Source organism: Gossypium raimondii, chromosome 13 (genome assembly GCF_025698545.1).
Source record: "Gossypium raimondii isolate GPD5lz chromosome 13, ASM2569854v1, whole genome shotgun sequence".
In the NCBI taxonomy this organism is placed as follows: Eukaryota; Viridiplantae; Streptophyta; class Magnoliopsida; order Malvales; family Malvaceae; genus Gossypium; species Gossypium raimondii.
Window position 1 is genome coordinate 17,603,049 of NC_068577.1, and position 18,254 is coordinate 17,621,302.

The 18,254-nt window shown below is 36.5% G+C and overlaps 7 non-coding genes across 7 annotated transcripts; all 7 read right to left on the reverse strand.

The window, feature by feature from the left end:
• Nucleotides 1-15,736: 15,736 nt before the first annotated feature.
• On the reverse strand, nucleotides 15,737-15,861 carry LOC128036467 (small nucleolar RNA snoR80). The gene has a single exon (XR_008193262.1). It is a non-coding gene; the product is annotated as a small nucleolar RNA snoR80 (small nucleolar RNA).
• Nucleotides 15,862-16,113: 252 nt separating this feature from the next.
• Nucleotides 16,114-16,201, reverse strand: LOC128036454 (small nucleolar RNA R11/Z151). Its single transcript, XR_008193249.1, has one exon. It is a non-coding gene; the product is annotated as a small nucleolar RNA R11/Z151 (small nucleolar RNA).
• A 79-nt stretch (nucleotides 16,202-16,280) lies between these two features.
• LOC128036450 (small nucleolar RNA Z157/R69/R10) lies at nucleotides 16,281-16,377 on the reverse strand. Its single transcript, XR_008193245.1, has one exon. It is a non-coding gene; the product is annotated as a small nucleolar RNA Z157/R69/R10 (small nucleolar RNA).
• Nucleotides 16,378-17,032: 655 nt separating this feature from the next.
• Nucleotides 17,033-17,156, reverse strand: LOC128036466 (small nucleolar RNA snoR80). Its single transcript, XR_008193261.1, has one exon. It is a non-coding gene; the product is annotated as a small nucleolar RNA snoR80 (small nucleolar RNA).
• An 88-nt stretch (nucleotides 17,157-17,244) lies between these two features.
• Nucleotides 17,245-17,362, reverse strand: LOC128036456 (small nucleolar RNA Z152/R70/R12). Its single transcript, XR_008193251.1, has one exon. It is a non-coding gene; the product is annotated as a small nucleolar RNA Z152/R70/R12 (small nucleolar RNA).
• Nucleotides 17,363-17,444: 82 nt separating this feature from the next.
• LOC128036455 (small nucleolar RNA R11/Z151) lies at nucleotides 17,445-17,532 on the reverse strand. The gene has a single exon (XR_008193250.1). It is a non-coding gene; the product is annotated as a small nucleolar RNA R11/Z151 (small nucleolar RNA).
• Nucleotides 17,533-17,617: 85 nt separating this feature from the next.
• Nucleotides 17,618-17,714, reverse strand: LOC128036452 (small nucleolar RNA Z157/R69/R10). Its single transcript, XR_008193247.1, has one exon. It is a non-coding gene; the product is annotated as a small nucleolar RNA Z157/R69/R10 (small nucleolar RNA).
• Between the last annotated feature and the right edge of the window lie 540 nt (nucleotides 17,715-18,254).

The window sequence follows — 18,254 nt, forward strand, 5'->3', positions numbered from 1 at the left end:
TTCGTTTATTAAGTATCAATTTTGTGCTTCAGCTGATCCCGTGACATATGACTCGTTTGATATCAAGGGTACTCGTGGCTTGAAGGTGATGGTGCAGACTCATCTCGCTAATGGATCACCTTATCTTGAGTTATATGTGAAATTTTCATCGCCAAATGAAGCACTTGCGACTTCAACATCTACTGCTATTCGAGAGGAATACACGACCCCTGCCTAACACCCCGTTAGTGAGAGGCAAAACATAGAAGCTTCTATTTTTTTGTAGCAGTGTAGAATACACGACCCCTGCACGACACTCTATTAGTAGATGAAACATGCACCTTGGTGGGTCGATGTTCAATACTGGAAATACATACTGGGGAATGACATCAACTTCTAGTAGTTAGCGATCCACATCTGATTGGGGACGTTAAGAAACTTCCACGATAAGGGATGATGTACTCTTTACAATGTCTACTGGCGAGGGGACCTCGTACATTGTAGATGTTGGTGGGTCAGATGATGAGTTCGATATGGATCCACCCGAGAGTTCGGCCTCAATGGTGCAGAAGTTATATTATTTTCTAAACCGAAGCCTGTTCCAACCGAACTTGAAGATGGTAAAGGGTTTCAGATGAAGAAGAATAAGATTTGCGATTCACGGTGTACTCGTCTCCAGCCCACATGCATAATGTCAATCTATCAGCAGATGATGTGTTGGAGTTTCCAGATCTACCACACAGAAGGTGTGATCACACAAGTTTGTCGTTGGATTCGGGTGAATTGGAAGTTGGTAAGGAATTTTTCAGTAAGGATGATTTTCTCGATACGTTGAAGTAATATAGCATCATGAACGGGGTTAACTACCGCGTGGTTAAATCCAAATTCAAGAAGTTCGAAGCCAAGTGTGCAATGCGAGACGGTACATGTTCATGGAAAATCATGGCTTCGATTAAGAAGATGATAGGGTTGTGGGAGATAAAAAAGTTCAAGGGTCCACATACGTCTGTTGCCGATAAATATCACTAGGAGTTTAGGGTTTTTTAATATTACTATTATTATTTAATGTTGCATTATTTAACGTACTCATGGGCTGACAGGTGTTTCACAAGATCATCCCAAGATGGATTCAGATATGATAACGGGCTTAATACTACCAATAGTGAAAGTGAATCCTAGGACTATTGTGTCGGTCTTAATTACCAATATTCGTAGCCAATTCAAGGTCACGCCTTCTTACCACAAGGCTTGGATAGCTAAGCAGAAGGCATTGGATAAGATGCACAGTGGGTGCGACACTTCATATAATGAGGTGTGGCTGTAGTGCCAAGTGCTGGAGAGGTACGTACCAGGTTATGTAATAGACCTTAAAATGGTTCTTGCCTACTATAATGACCGCTTGCTCCGTAGATGCGAAGTGTTCAAGCGTTTCTTCTGGAGTTTTAAGCAATGCCGGGACGCATTTGTGTACTGCAAGCCATTAGTACAAATTGATGGTACCTTTATGTATGGTATATATACCCATCGACTATTGCTAGCTATGGCACAGGATAGTGATAGGAGGATCATTCCAATTCTGTTTGCAATAACACCGGGAGAGTCAAGTGATGATTGAGATTTCTTTCTTTCTAGGTTGAGGAGGCATGTCTGCCCCCAACCTGATATTTAGTTATATCGAACCGGGACGCCGGAATACTAGCCGCAATTGAGCGACAGGGAAGCCTATGGGATCATACATACCATCAGTATTGTCTAAGGCACGTTGCGTCCAACTACTATGGACAACATCAGTCTACTACTGAACGACGAAAAATGACCAACATGGGTATTTAATTGCCACCAATATTATTTGGTTTGTAATATTCAAAATTTTCTAAATGGAAGAATGGTATTTAATTATCGCTATCCACTTATATTGACATGGTACGAGATCAATAAGGATTGTTTTCATGAGATGTTGCCGATTTTGCATTCAATTAAAAATCAAGGCGCAAACCACCTCTATAACATACATTTTGATCAGTGGACACAATCATACGATGACGGCCTACGATATGGTCAAATGACCTCAAACCTAGCTAAATGCATTAATTCTGTTCTAAAAAGAACTCGTGATTTGTCGATAACATCGGTTATGTGGGAGACATACTTCAGTTTGGCGGCACTGTTTCTAAAGTGAGCATCGAGTTATAAAGGCCAAATGCAGAGAGGCCATGTATGGTTCTAGAATGTAGTGCAAGAAATTAATAAGGCTAGGGCGCGAGCCAACTCCATGCACATAGTGTGTCACAATTGCGACAACTTATGGTTTCGTGTGACGGAGTCCAACAAACCGAACCAAGGTATTACCTGCGGACAATATCGTGTAGACCTGAGAAATAGGACTTGCGATTGTGGGAGGTTTAACGCACTTCGTTATCCATGCGCTCATATAATTGCAGCTTGTCAGAATCACTATTTGGATCCCATAAGCTATGTCGATGAAGTGTACAAATTAGAATACATACACAACTTGTGGAGACACGTATTCTCGTTAGTCTCAGATGAACGTAAGTGGCCATTTATATCGCTTACTCCATTTAAGTTATTATCGGATAAAGAATGGCGTCACAAACCAAAATGTCGATCATGCTCAACTAGCATATGTGATAATATGGATATCAGAGAAAGAATGAACCAACAGAAGTTGTGCAGGTGGTGTAGAAACCCGGGTCATACAATTCGAACATGTCCAAATCGAAATAGTTCCTAATTTATTAAATGAAACTATGTAAAACTAATTTGTATTGTCTTATTCAAAAAAACTTTTATTTTATTAAATGGCACAATATAAAAATAATTTGTACAAAAATATTCAAAACAACTTCTGTTTTATTAAATGAAACAATATAAAAGCAGTTTGTACAAATATATTTAAAAAACAATGCATGTGTCGGTTGGAATTAGTGCCACATGAGGGTGGTCGACCGTTACGCAATAGATTCCTTCTTGGTTCAACTTCCGACTGAGGTTGTGGTTGTTTGGGATTAGCTTCTAGTTGTGGGTGTTGAGAGGATGACCCACCTTAAAAGAACAAAGATTGTGGGGGTGTTTGCGTCACCCATAGCGGAGGTGTTTGAATCCCATAAGGCGATAGAGATTGGAAATGAGATGAGCTCCCTAAGGGTGCCTCATTTAGTCCCTTCTGCGGCGATGGTCTATATATCATCGATTGAGTCAGAGTCATCAAGAAATATGATGCACCAGGCCATGCATTCTAACCTTGCATAGGACTGGGAAAATGAAACATATAAGTGTTAGGATACATACCTGGCATAATCTAAAAGGGCTGTGATGTGGGTATCATCGCTTGCTCCGTTGGGCTCAGTGATTGCGTGAACACTATTGATGGGCTCACCCCGCCAGCCTTTGTCATTGGATTTAAAGGGCCACATTGTTCTCTTTCAGCACGAAATTGCCAACGCCTCTACTCTTTTGAGAGTAAATATAGCTTGCCATGGATCCTAAACCATGGCATGTAATCTGACTCGTACGCTAACTTTGAAACAATAATCGGTTCGTGATTAGGTATATTATCATATCGATTTTCCCATATTTCGATATATTTCAAGAAGAAGCCCCGGCCAATGCGTGTTCGATCACTGTAAGTCGATTTTGTGCTCTTCATCGAGCACATCAGGTGCCACATGAATCAGTTATCGGGATCTGAATTTTCGCAACACTCTATTTGTTTGGTGCATCTTGACTATAGCATCGTTGACCAATGGGACTCTAACATGCCAGATGTTCGGATTCTATAGAAATTCATCCGAAATTACTACCCGAATTACCGGATCCTCGTATGGTGTCCATTGAAACTATATGAACGTAATAATATTAGTTATATACATAATACTAAATACTAAATACGAAATCGACTATGTTATGTATATATAGTTCAAAATGAAATATATACTTACATGCGTTTCCGACTGTTGGTCTAATAGAAATCATTTATCTTCAAGAGCGGTAGGTATTCCCCCATAACTCACCGAATGGTTCCACCTATTTAAATAATATTTTAGCACAAAAATATAATTTAAATCTATTTAATAATTGTAAAATCTAATATAAATTTTACCTTGTTAAGAGTGGGAATGTATACGGGTGGTTCACTTGAGGACGTAAAAATAGAAAGTGAAACTGAGCCCATGATTGTAGTAGTGAGAGGCAACCTCTGATTCAGATTTTATTTGGTTGCGTCGCCCGACACATCTCCTGGTACAATGTCAACAACACGGCAGACCCCCAACTGAGTTCGCCAGCTGCTCTAAAATCGATGAGTTTTAGTAGCCACTTCAGATTATGAGGTTTCGTGACTTGTCCCTCATCAGATAACCTCTGTGAATCTCAATGATGTTTGCCCTAGCTTATTGTATTCTTTCTACTTCAATCAAATCATCCCTCGGCTCTGGGAATGTGTCTAGTAACCTGCCCATCTCGACCCGACCTCCGTAAATATTATCTGGAATCGCACCCAAAAGATCGTAGCATATGGCTCCCCAATCAGCAGATTGAGCGGACTCGGTGAGTACGAACCCATTCACCAATAAACTTAATTATAACTACATGTCTTCCAAAGTGATTGTACACTCTTCGGGTGAAAGATGGAATGTGTGTGTCTCGGGTCTTCACCTCTCTATGAACGCGCTAATGAGTTTCAGGTCCAACTTACTCCCTAGCCTATATTGGCCACGTGCCAAAAACCCGCTTCCCTCAAGTAATTTTCTATCAACAGTGATGGAGGACCAGGCATATTACATATATAACATTGTAACACCCGATCTACCGACTGCTATAAAAAATTATATAAATATATTAATTAAATTACATAAATGAAAAAAATTAAATAATATTAAAAATTTGAAATTAACCCTTACCATTTTCATTTGGTCGACGAAGATATGTGTATCATCAAGACGAATTAATTGTTGGGTCATTGCTAACACGATCAAATTTTTTAGAAATTATAAAAAAAAAGTTAATATTAATTTAGATAAAAATTAAAAACTTAGAGAGCTTTGAGAGTTTTTTTGAGAAATTTAGAGAGAAATTTGGAAGAAATGTAATTTGGAGGAATTTTTTTTTTAAAAATGGGTGAGGGGTTTTATAATTTTTTTTCATGACCGTTGACCCCAATGGTCAAATTTTTAAATGATTGTTGGAGGTGACCGTTGGGGCAAAAAGATGGGCTAAAACGCGCCCACTTAAGCACGGTTTTGTCATGTCAGCACAAGCGCTTCCACGTCAACACATTTTTGCTAACATGGTAAAATTCGTTCATTTCCGTAAATAATGTTGGAAAAGGCAGTTTTCTGACATTTCTCCTTAAAACACTTCTACGTAGGCGCGTTTTGGGTTTTTTGGCCCATTTTGGTAAATAATTTTTTAAATGGCCCATTTCCGTAAATAATGTTGGAAATGGGCATTTTGTAGTAAAATACCCCAAATTCACTTATTCACACAAAAAAAATGTTCTCTTCGACATTGTCTCCAACCAGCTACGTGGTAGCTTTTGGGACAACCATTGGCTCATTCTCTCCTACTTTCATCTCTATTCCTTCTTTTCTTCTTCTCTTTTTTTTTTCTCTTTTTCATCATTTGTTTTTCCTTTCACTGTTGCTAGTATTGTTGCTAACGTGGCTGTCGGAGTCACCCTCTCATCGTTAGCTGTCTAGCCATCTTTCATCTTCCCTTTATTGGATGCTCAAATACTAATCATGAGACTATCATATCATATACCTATTTACCTAATTTATTAATAAATATATTGTCATTATTATTTTTAATCTTTATTTCTTGACTAAATTTCCAATAAATGTCGAAATTTTTTGAAATTTACCAGATTAGGCCCTTTTTTAGAAGAATTACGGGAATAAGTTGATTTTACGAAAATGTTTATACGTAGATGCATTTTCTGACAAATCAACTGAAAAAGCTTCCAGCTGAAAGTGTTTTCCTCTTGGATATTTCTGGTGTTAGGGTTTTGTACTTTAAGGTTAAGGTTTTGTGTTTTAGGGTTTAAAGTTAGGGTTTTTGAAGTATGTTCTTTAGGATTTATGGTTTTTGAAATGTTAAATAATTAATATTGTATTCAAAATTTAAAAACATCATATTTTCACCGAAACTTGAAGTACTCGTTTGGGATGAAATATTAGTTTTCAAATTTTTGCACATTTTTAATACTAGTTTGAACTGCTATTTTAGTAAATTATTTATCCCAATGCATTATTATTGACGAGATGGGTTCTGAAAATATATCTCGAGATATATGATGGATTTTTTGTCCCAAGTGAGGGTTGAAATTTGTAGAGAGATAGCACTCCAAGCAAGACACATTATCGCATAAGTACTGAAAGCACGTCTGGTTGGAAGCGCTTTCAGTTGACATACACTGAAAATGCTTCTAATTGGACACACTTTCAGTACTTTTTCTGACAGTGCGTCCTGCATGGAGCGTTATCTCTCTACAAATTTCAACCTACCACTAGGCAGGAAAAATATTTTGAAATCAACTTGGAGTTCGTCCCCTGATCTATAAATGAAACATATTTCAGCCTCAAGTGGCATAAGCCATTTACCAGTAAAAAAAAAGTTGTTAGGGAGATCAGAGGAAGAGAAGTTCGTGGAAAAGGTATAAGTTGGATCAACGACACAATTTGTATAAAAGTAAGCATTGATTATTGTTGTTCATATTTAGTCACAATATTAATTTTTTGCATAATATTTTTTAACATCTCTAGACAAATTATTTGGTTGAAAATGAGTGGACGAATTAAAGCTATTGGTTATTACGATTGTGAACTCAGAACGGGGCCATTTTTTTATCAGAGAACACAGTGCGGCTAACTTTTAACCAGAACATACAATTACCAGAACTACAGACAAGAATTAGGTAGAAAATTATCGAATCCAACCAGCTGAGAGTACCGTCCCTTAAATTTTGATTTTGTGCTTCAGACGACCCTGTTAGATATAATACTTTCGATATCAGAGGTGCGAGGGGGTTGAAGGTGATGGTGCAGTCATATTTGGACAGTGAATCACTGTTTCTTGAGTTATATGCTGAGTTTTCAAGGCCAGACCAATGCCCTTAGACATCGACATCTGTTCATGTTCAAGATTCCAGAATGAAAGAACATGTTGATAGTCCAACGACACAGTTGTGTGGTGGGTTCACCACTTTGTTGGGAGCTTTAAATTATGATATCTCGAATTCATCAATGGGAAGACACTCATCTGTCTCAGCCCTAAAATTCAACTACGACAGACAAAACACTAAACAATCAGGTTGGGGTGGTAGGACGAAATATACAACCCATGCACAACACTGAGTTAGTGGTATTGATTTAAACTTCATTCAGTCGATGTTCAATGTTGGCAACTCTTACAGGAGAATGACATCAACTTTCAATGGTTGGCTATCGACAAATAATTTTTGACATTTTGACAACTACACGAGAAGGGATGATGTACCCCCTACGACATCCATCGGCAAAGGGACATCTAACACAATAGATATTGGTGGGTCTGAGAATGAAAACGAAAGTGAATCCGAGGCTGATCCAATCCAGGAGCTCAGTGCCGATGGTTCAAAAATTACATTATTTTCTGAACCATTTTTGGTTCCAATTAAACTAAAAGATGGTGAAAGAGATGAAGATTTTGACGAAGATGCTAAAGAAAAAGATTTCGACGAAGATGCCAAAGAATATCCACGGTTCAAGGTGTACTCGTCTTTAGCCCACATGCATAATGTAGACCTATCAATAGAGGATGGGTTGGAGTATGCAGAACTACCATACAAGAGGTCAGGCCACGCGAGTTCTTTATTAGATTCGAGATATTTGAAAGTGGGGAAGGAGTTTTCCACCAAATATGGTTTTTTCGCTGTAGTGAAGCAATACAACATCAAGAATGTGGTAAACTTTCACGTGGTTAAATCCTGATCTGAAAAGTTTGAGGCGAAGTGCAGAATGTAAGACCGTTGATGTACATGGAAAATCATGACTTCTATTAAGAAAAAAGACAATGTTTTGGATGATAAATAAGTTTACCACTCCACATACATGTGTTGACGGGTACTGTATCAATATCGATATATCTTATGTCATAATTGAATTGTTAATTTTAATGTACTCGTGTGGTTACAGATATTTCACAATATCATCTAAAATTGGATTCAGAGATGATCGCAAACATTATATTACCTACATTGAAAGCGAGTCTCAAGATTATTGTGACAATTTTAATTACAAATATTTGTACTCAGCTTGATTACACGTCTTCATACCGCAAGGTGTGGAGCACAAAGCAAAAGGCATTGAAGAAGATACATAGTGGGTGGGACGCGTTGTACAACGAGGTATGTCAGTGGTGTCGAGTCTTGGAGATATACATATCAGGTTGTGTAATCTATATGAAAACAGGGCATGCGTACTACAACAATCAGTTACTCCATGGATGTCGAGTGTTCAAACATTTGTTCTAGACTTTCAAGGAATATCGAGAGGCATTCCAGTACTGCAAGCCACTTATATAGATCGAAGATACTTTTGTGCACGGGAGATATACCCATTGGTTGTTGTTGGCTATCGCATAGGACAACAATAAAAAAATTCTACCGATTGTCTTTGCAATCACGCCTAGAGAGTTAGCAGACAATTAGGATTTCTTACTATCTTGGTTGAAGAGGCATGTTTGCCCCTAACTCAATATTTGTGTCATCTCCGATTGGGGACCTGGAATATTAGTTGCAATTAAACGGCCGAAAAGCCTCTAGGACTGCAGACACCATAGGTATTGTCTAAGCCATGTTGTATCAAACTACCATAGACAATATCCCTCAACTACTAAGCAAGCACAAGTTACCAACATGGGTATGTAATCGCCACTATTAAAGATTTTTTAAAATTCCTTGCTATGTAATCGTCACTATTAAAGATTCTTTGAAATTTTTTAGTATGTAATCGCCACTATTCACTTCTTTCGATAGGGTATGAGCTCGTGAAAGACCGTTTCCATGAAATGTTGGCAAACTTTTGGGCAGTTAACGATGTGGGTACAAACTACCTCTCTAACATACCCTTCAATCAATGGACACAATTTCGTTTTCAAGGAAACGTGCCATTTGCCAATAACCTTGATTGTAAAAGAGACATACTTCTGTTTGGTTAATTTTTTCCCAAAGCGAACAGCGAGTAAACTGTATGCATTCTGTGTGCCACTCACGCGAACAACTATGGTTTCAGGTAACAAAGTTCAATAGACCAGACCAAGGTATTGTTAGAGGAGCGTACTGTGTATACTTGAGACAGATGACTTGCGACTGTAGGAGATTTGACACATTTTGTTTTCCATATGCTCATGCAATTGCAAAATGTAGCAATCAACGTTCAGATCCCATGAGTTCTGTGGGTGAAGTGTATAAACTAGAAAACATGTACAACGTGTGAAGACATGTATTTCAATCGATCCTAGGTGAACATAGGTGGCTGCTTATATCAAGCACTCCATTTAAGTTGTTACCTGATAGATCATTGCGTCACAAACCAAAATGTCGGCCGACGTCGACTCGAATACGCAGTAACATAAATATTCAGGAGAGGTCAAACCAGTAGAGGTTATTCGGATGGTGTAGGAACTTGGGCCATACAATGTCGTCATTTCAACATCGAAAGGATGATACAAGTACAACACATCGTTAACATCAATTTTATTGTAATCCATCTTCCACGTATAATCTTGATTTAAATTTGTAAAATGATAACAATACCAACTAAAATGAAAGAAAATGATATTCATTTAAAAGCATAATAATATACATTATCGATACAATATAAATGTTTTATATTTATTTAAATGTTAACATGACGAGCATAATGATAAAGTAAATCAGTCCAAATGCCAATCAGAATATGTGTCATATCGGGATGATCAACGGTTGCGCACTGAATTTCTTATTGGTTCAACCTTTGATTGGAGTTATGGCTTTGGCATCTCATTTTCTTCGCCTTCGGTTGATTTCGATCGGTTGCTCATCAGTTGTCATCATGCATCCTTCAATCTAGGAACAGGTGGTTGGGTAAATGATCCACTTTGGTAGAACAATAATCTCGGAGGTGTTTACGACACAAACGACATATGGGTATAACTATGTTATGTCTCATACACGATGGCATAATGACGGGACTCTCGGTCGATGCCCGAAACATAGACAGCCTATACGTCATCATTAGCATTAGAAGTGTAGATGGCATGAGTGTGTAATACTTCGAGACAGAGGTCCGAAAACAAAATCTGATAGAAATAGAAGAAGAAAAACGTGGTGGAATATATGGTGCTTATGTGAAGATGAAAGTGTTAGCATACACACCAGAATAAGACGGTACATACTTCGACTCGTGCATCTCAACAATAATGTACACTACCAATGGCACCTTCACGTACCAGATGTTCGGATTCACAAAGAGTTCTTCAGGGATGCATTCTTTAATTATCTGATCCTCGTATAGTGTCCATTCAAATTATATTTAAATAATAAAAACTTTAGTGATATATATACTACTAAATCTCAAATCGACTATGCTAATATTATATGATTCAAATTTAAATAAATGCATACCTCCACTTTTGATCATTGGTCTAACAGAAGCCGTATATCTTGAAGCCATTCAGTAATCTCGCGTAACTTGGCTCATGGTTACACCTATTGAAATAACTTGTTAGCATAATAATTTAAATTTTAATTAATTTTATAATGGTAAAATCTAATGAATTTTACCTTGTTACAAATGGGAATATAAAAATGAAATAACTTGTTAGCATAATAATTCTAAATTTAATTAAATTTATTATGGTAAATATATCATTTAATGACTACAGTAGTAAAATGCAATCACCAATTTTAATTTTCTATGGTTGCGTTATTTAACACATCTCCCGGTACAAGGTCGCCAACAAGATGAATCCTTAATTAAGTTCACCCGTTTCTCTAAAGTTGATGAGTTTCAATAGCTATCTTAGATGAATGAGATTTCATGACTTATTCAGCATCAAGATACCCTTGATGATCTAAAGGATGTATGCCCGAGCGTGTCGTTATCTTTCGACTTCAATCGAATCCTTATCCATCCTCCTGAAGTTTCTTCTTAACCAACTCATTTCAATCTGGCCTCCATAAATCGTCTCCGGAACTAGACCCAAAAGTTCACCACATGCACCTCCCCAATCGATCGCATGAACTGACCCAGTGACTAACAACCCATCCACTGGCAACCCCAACTGTAACTGCACGTCCTCCAAAATGATAGTACACTCGTCACATGGAAGATGAAATGTATGCTTCTCGGGTTTCCACCTTTCCACCAACACGCTTACAAGTGTCGGGTCCAACTTACACCCCCGGGCTTCAAGGGCCACGTGTAAAAAATCAGTTTCTCTGAAGTATGGTTCGATCAAGGGTGATAGAGGAGTAGGTAGATTACGAATATATCACTTCAAAATTTGATCTTCCACCTATTTAGGTAAAAAAATACAAAATATTAATTTTAAATATAACAATGAAATAAAAAATTAAACAACATTGAAATATATTAAAAAATATTCTTACCATTTGCAATTAATTGACGGAAATGTGGTAGCCAATAAAACGGATTAGAGATCCGACCATTTGCTAATTTCAAATAACACAGATTAATTTTTAATAAAAAATTTTGAGAAAATATTAAAGATAATTATAATATTTTTTTATAGAGAAATAAAATTTAAATAAGAATTTAATAGAGAATTGAGAGAATTTTGAGAGTGATTTGAGAATGTGAGAATTTTGAGAGAATTTTGAGAGTGATTTGTGAGAAAAATATAATGGGGGTTTATAAGAGGGAAGGTGACCATTGGAGGGGAACGGCTATTTAATTAGCAGTTGGAAAAGTAGGAATTGGTAGGGGAAAACGCGTTTTCAAGTGACTAGGCAAACAGGTGTCCAGCTAGAAGTGTTTTTTTTTTTTTTGCATTTCACTTGAAAACTCATTTACGTGGAAGTGTTTTCTTAAAATCGGTCTATTTTTGTAAGTCTTCCAAACACGGCCTAATCTGGTAAATTTAAAAAAAAAATTGGCACTTATTGGTAATTTAGTCTTATTTCTTTGTATTAAATACTATTTAATAATAATATTCTAAGAATAATATACTTATTCTTAAATGTTCATAGTTAAATATTATTACGGGTTTGGACAACAACAATACATTTAAACTAATATATACGTAGTTGATGACAAGATGTTATGGATATGAATAATATATTGAATTGACACACCATGAGAATGCTTTTTGAATTATTTTGGAATAGTGATAATTATATGTATAATCCTAAAACTTGAGATTAGCATAGTTCCAACATCGTGAGTTGTATACTTTGACATAGTCAAATTATTTCGTAAATGGTTGTACTATCAAAACCAATGTTGGGTATGAAACAAAACAATTAGAATAGAATTGTGCTCGGCCAACTGGAATGTGTATTATCCATATATCATCCATATAGGGGCTCCTCCAATTGAAAAGATCCATCGATCTGAGAAGAAGAGAAAGGTCTATCTCTTTTATTTAGTTATTCAGTTAAACCAATGATTCGTTGTTGGAGCGAATAGCAACAACCATATCATCCGACATGTGTATTTTTTATTTTCCAATGGAATTATATTTTTCATTAATGAATTTTTTTATGCAGTGGGTAATAGCTCTGGTTGCTCACTGTTCAAGAATTCTTGATTAGGTAGTTCATACCATCCATATGTCACAATCTATATAGTGGAATATGAATGATCAATATAAGATTTATCCCTTGTACATGATGAGAATGATATATTGGGCCCATTGATCAGGTGAGACAAGAAATGCATGGTTGTACTCAAATGAATAGGATATTTCATATTAACTTATTTGTTTGTTTTAATTTATTCAATATTCAATAAATAAAATATTGGATTATACAAGTGTGATTATTACATGACTTCTCAAAACTTCTGTCACTCGATCCCCATAGGGACAAAGAACCCTTTGCCGTCTCGACTATGCTACCAGAGGCTTTGGGGAAGTCGAAATAAGAGAGCACTTTTCTTGGGGTGGGCTTACTACTTAGATGCTTTTAGCAGTTATCTGCTCCGCACTTGGCTACCCAACGTTTATCGTGGGCACGATAACTGGTACACTAGAGGTACGTCCTTCCCGGTCCTCTCGTACTAGGAAAGGTCCTCTTAATGCTCTAACGCCCACACCAGATATGGGCTGAACTGTCTCATGACGTTCTATGCCTAGGTCACGTGCCGCTTTAATGGGCAAACAACCTAACCCTTGGAACATACTACAGCCCCAGGTGGCGAAGAGCCAACATCAAGGTGCAAAACCTTCCCGTTGATGGTGAGCTCTTGGGTAAAATCAACCTGTTATCCCTAGAGTAACTTTTATCTGATGAGCAACGGCCTTTCCACTCGGCACCGTCGGATCACTAAGGTCGACTTTCATCCCTACTCGACAGGTGCGTCTTACAGTCAAGCTCTCTTCTCTGCCTTTGCACTCGAGGGCCAATCTCCATCCGGCCCGAGGAAGCCATTGCATGCGTGTTCAATACAGATATCAAAGAAAAAAAGGGATATACAAAATGATATCATTATAAAAAAATTAAACCATGATTTTCTGCAACTTGAGTAGCATTGATCCATTACTGGGGGTGGGTTTGGATGGGCATTGGGTGCAGTGCGGTGCGTTTAGCTTACTTTTTGTCTCACGCTACAATATCGCTACAGTATCTAATCTCACTGCCACCGCTGTTTTTACACTAACCGTAGGTAAACGCACTGCCCATCCAAACTCACCCTAGATGTTTAATATTGACATTGTTTTAGTGTTACCGTCAACGTTAGAATATTCTACTAATCACACCATATGGGTGAAACAATCAAAATTCAAAAAGAGTTGAGATTTAATTATTAACATAGATTAAATTAATTATAAAAAATTATTTTAATTAGTTTAATTTAAGACATTGAAATATTAGATGCGTGATGCACATACATAAAATATCCAGTTAGAATAAGTATTAATGGGTTTCATATAATTTTTAATTAGGTATATTTTTATGTAAACGATCTAATAAAATTTGATCTATTTTAAGGATTGAAGTAAATGGAAAGGATATCACAGTTTTATTGGAATCACTTAAATCACACCATGAAATTAATGCTATTCGTTAAGATAGTTTGAATATAGATAAATATTCACGTAAATGGCAACAAAGAATATTTTGAAACCTCTAAAACAGTTTCAAGAGCTTAATAATCATTTTTTTCCGAAGTTGATACCTTAAAAGGCTGGAGAAGAATATTGTGGTTGTGATTCAATTATTGCATAAAAAACATATTGCAAGAATAAGATTTTGTCTACTTAGATCAATAAAGGTTTAATGTTTCTCACATCCCCTTAAATTCATTCTTCACACATGGACCCGTGAGTTGTGATCACCAGATCATTTATTCACCACTTGAGCATACCAACATTGAACCCTTCACCCTTCTGATCTCCATTCACTTTTCTTTTCCTCCCATTTTCCTTCTCTTTCCACACCGCCTTTAACCCCACCCTCACTCATACATATAACTCCTTGTTCGTTGTTTCCATTTTTTCAAAACGAAGGGTGTTCAATTTTTTGCGAAAAAATAAGTGGCATTAGATGATGAGCTTGTCTCCTGCCAAGTGAGAAGTTGTCTTGAATCAAATAGGACTCTCATTTAAATATGTGGTGACTTACGTTCGCTTGAGCGATTAAGTGTTCATTTTCTCGAATCCTCTTTGACTCATTTTGGTTGATTCGTTCTAAGCATCTTAAATTCTGTTTTTTTCTCCCAATCGATAATGATGGAAAACGACCTATCAAGATGCCTTGTTCGCTTTAACGGTTGTCAACCTATGTTAGGACAACTTATTTTTGTCCATATTTTGACATGAGTCCTACTTTGCTCCTTTCAGATCGGTAATGGAGACTTGATTTAAGTATAGTTGCTCACTCCTTGATTTATATTTATTATATAGTTTTTTCCTTTGAATCTGATATCCTTCGAATCTCTTTCTATGTAAAGATCTTACAATCGAAGAAATACCTCAGAAAAAATAGTTACTAATATTTTATTACCAATTTATCCACTTAAAAGCCCAATGGCCTGATGGAAAACTTCCCATCTACCTCCAATAAAAATGTCCTGTAGTTGGTCCGAATGAAATCTATATGATCATGAATCAGATCTTGGAATTTCAGTTAGGAAAGGATCAAATCTTGGTAAATCAGTTTGGTCAGGATCTGATCTTGGTATAACTATTAAAATACCAGAGTTTGAAATCATTGTATTAAATCAAAGGTAATAACGAGTTTGCTTATAGAGCCTTCACAAAAGCATAAAAAAATACACACGAAATCGGCATTGCTTCATTGCTTAATTGCGATAAATAGTAAAATTATCCAGTACCTGAAGTTGTGGTACAAAAATGCAACCGGGAGCTGATATTGTTCATCTATAAATTTAAAACTCGATTCAAACTGTAGATACCAAAGACAGATATGCATAAACACAATTCACCTTTCATCATCCCAGCTACAAAATACTCAAATTCTATGGTCTTCTCAACTCGTTTCTTTAGAGAAGATAACTTCTAAGGCAAGACAAACAAGTAATTGTGGCGTTTCCAGGATCAAAAGGCATGGGAAAAAGCCAATAATCAGGATAACCACAGATTTCAATATAGCGTTTAAGCCACTATGCCAAGAGGAACTAATTATCCCCCAGAACTGGTAATAGACGCTTTCTCTAATCCATTAATTTACAACTAAATTACAAAACAAAGGTTCAAAGAATTTGATGGAAACCATAATAATGGGGATTAAGGGCTCATTGGAAGAAGTCGATAAAAAAAAGAGGGCACACGGCAAATCTTCCACAAAATGAAAGACCCAATCCATTGCCCGTTCTTATCTCATCATATTCCCTTTTTAAACTCAACTAAAATTAAAAAAATCCAAAAGAATTTTTCGATTAATATTAGGAAAGGCTTCGGTGTGTGTAACAATCAGATCATTGATGGCAATATCTCACTGAAATCCGCTAAGACAATTTTAAATTATCATCATTAGCCTCCACCATTCAACAGATAAAAACCCTCCCCCAAAGAAAACCATAACTAACAAAAAAAACTTTAAAAAAAAAAGAATAAAGAAGGTTACTCAGACAGCCAAGGGTTAGTCTTCAACTACTGGGAAAACCCAGATCAGAAACTCTAGTCCACAAAAAATTGCATCATCATTGCAATCTTCTTTATATTTTCAAGAAAAGAAAAACCATTGCAAAACTTGAAAAGCACAAACAAAGATAGATAACAGAAAAACATAAGCTACTTTATGACCTATCAAGATAGTTAACAGAAATCACCGCCTTGAGAGTGGTGCACCCATAATGAGCAAGCATCCACTCCACTGCCTAACAAAATTCATCTCAACTTCAAAATATGAGCCAACTGAATTTCTTAGAAAAACAAAGAAACAAGTTCCTAATCTTCCCAAAACAAACATTGTCCCAGCACCTTAAAGGATACCCTTAAATCCAAAACTCAACCTACGCCATTCTCATCATCTTCTTCACAGTAAAAGAAAGGTAAGTTTCTTCTTGTTTAGATTAAGCAATTTATGTTTTGGGTCTGATACCAAAGATAAATGAATAATCAATTTCGAGTTCACTATTCAAATCCAATTTCGAATCATAAAACAAAATCCCACACATTTTCCAATTTCGAATCATAAAAGAAAACTAAGATGTCTAGAAGAAAGATCGAAGAATATACACCAACAAACATTCTCCATTATCTAAGATCGTTTAATTTACAAAGTCCCCCAGTTCAGACAAAATACTCAATTTATATCGTCTTCTCAACTCCTTTCTTGAGAGAGGATAATTCTCAAGGCAAGAAATACAAGTATTTGTGGCGTTTCCAGGATCAAAAGACATGGGAAAAGCCAATAATCAGGATAACCACATATTTCAATATAGCGTCTGAGCCATTATGCCAAGAGGAACTAATTATCCCCCAGAATTGGTAATAGACGCTCTACTTAATTACCCATTAATTTAAAACTAAATTATAAAACAGAAGGTTTAGAGATATTAATGGAAAAAATGGGATTTTAGAGCTCAGTGGAAGGAGAAGTCGTTTAAAAAGAGGGCTCACGGCAGATCTTCAAAAATTGAAAGATCCAAATCCACTGCCCATCAACACTTAAGTGTTTTTACCTCATCATAGCAAAAATCAAATCCCCCTTTATTTCCTCTGAATTGAATTTAAAAAAAATCAAAATCCAAAAGGATTTTTGGTTTTACTAAAAGGAAAGGCCTCAGTGTGTGTAACAATCAGATCATTGACAATAATATCTCACTGAAATCCGCTAAGACTATTTTAAATTATCATCATTAGCCTCAACTCCACCATTCAACAAATCCAAACCCTCCCCCAAAGAAAACCACAACTAACAAAAAAACCTTTGAAAATAAATAGAATAAAGAAGGTTACTCAGACAGCCAAGGGTTAGTCTTCAACTACTGGGAAAACCCAGATCAGAAACTCTAGTCCACGAAAAATTGCATCATCATTGCAATCTTCTTTATATTTTCATGAAAAGAAAAATCATCGCTTAACTTGAAGATAACAATTGAAAAGCACAAACAGAGAAAAAACATAAAAGAGAAAATTGAAAAATACTTGCCGATCTAAACTTTTTTTTTTTGATGAAACAAACAACGCCGAAGAGGAGAAGAAGAGAGGTGAGACTATTGATGGGAAGGGTGGTTCAAAGGAGAATATATATAGTGCGAGTGAGACCTGAAATTAGGGTTTTTCAAAGAGTATTATTATGTTTGGGCTAGGGTTGACTGATTTCAGGGAATTGGTTGTCGGCTGAAAACTGAACCCGGTTCAAAGGTTTTGGATAACAACCGTTATGGCTCAACAGGCCTGGATTGAATTTATTGGGCTACCTTTTGAAACCGAATGATCAACGTATGTTTGATGGTTTATGCGAATAGGGAGTGATTAGCTTGGGCTGGGCTTTTGCGTGGCATCAACGTCTCCGACCCAGCACCAATAATCCCGGTAAGATTTTTAACCCGTGTTTATAGATTGATTCAATCTTATGTATGATA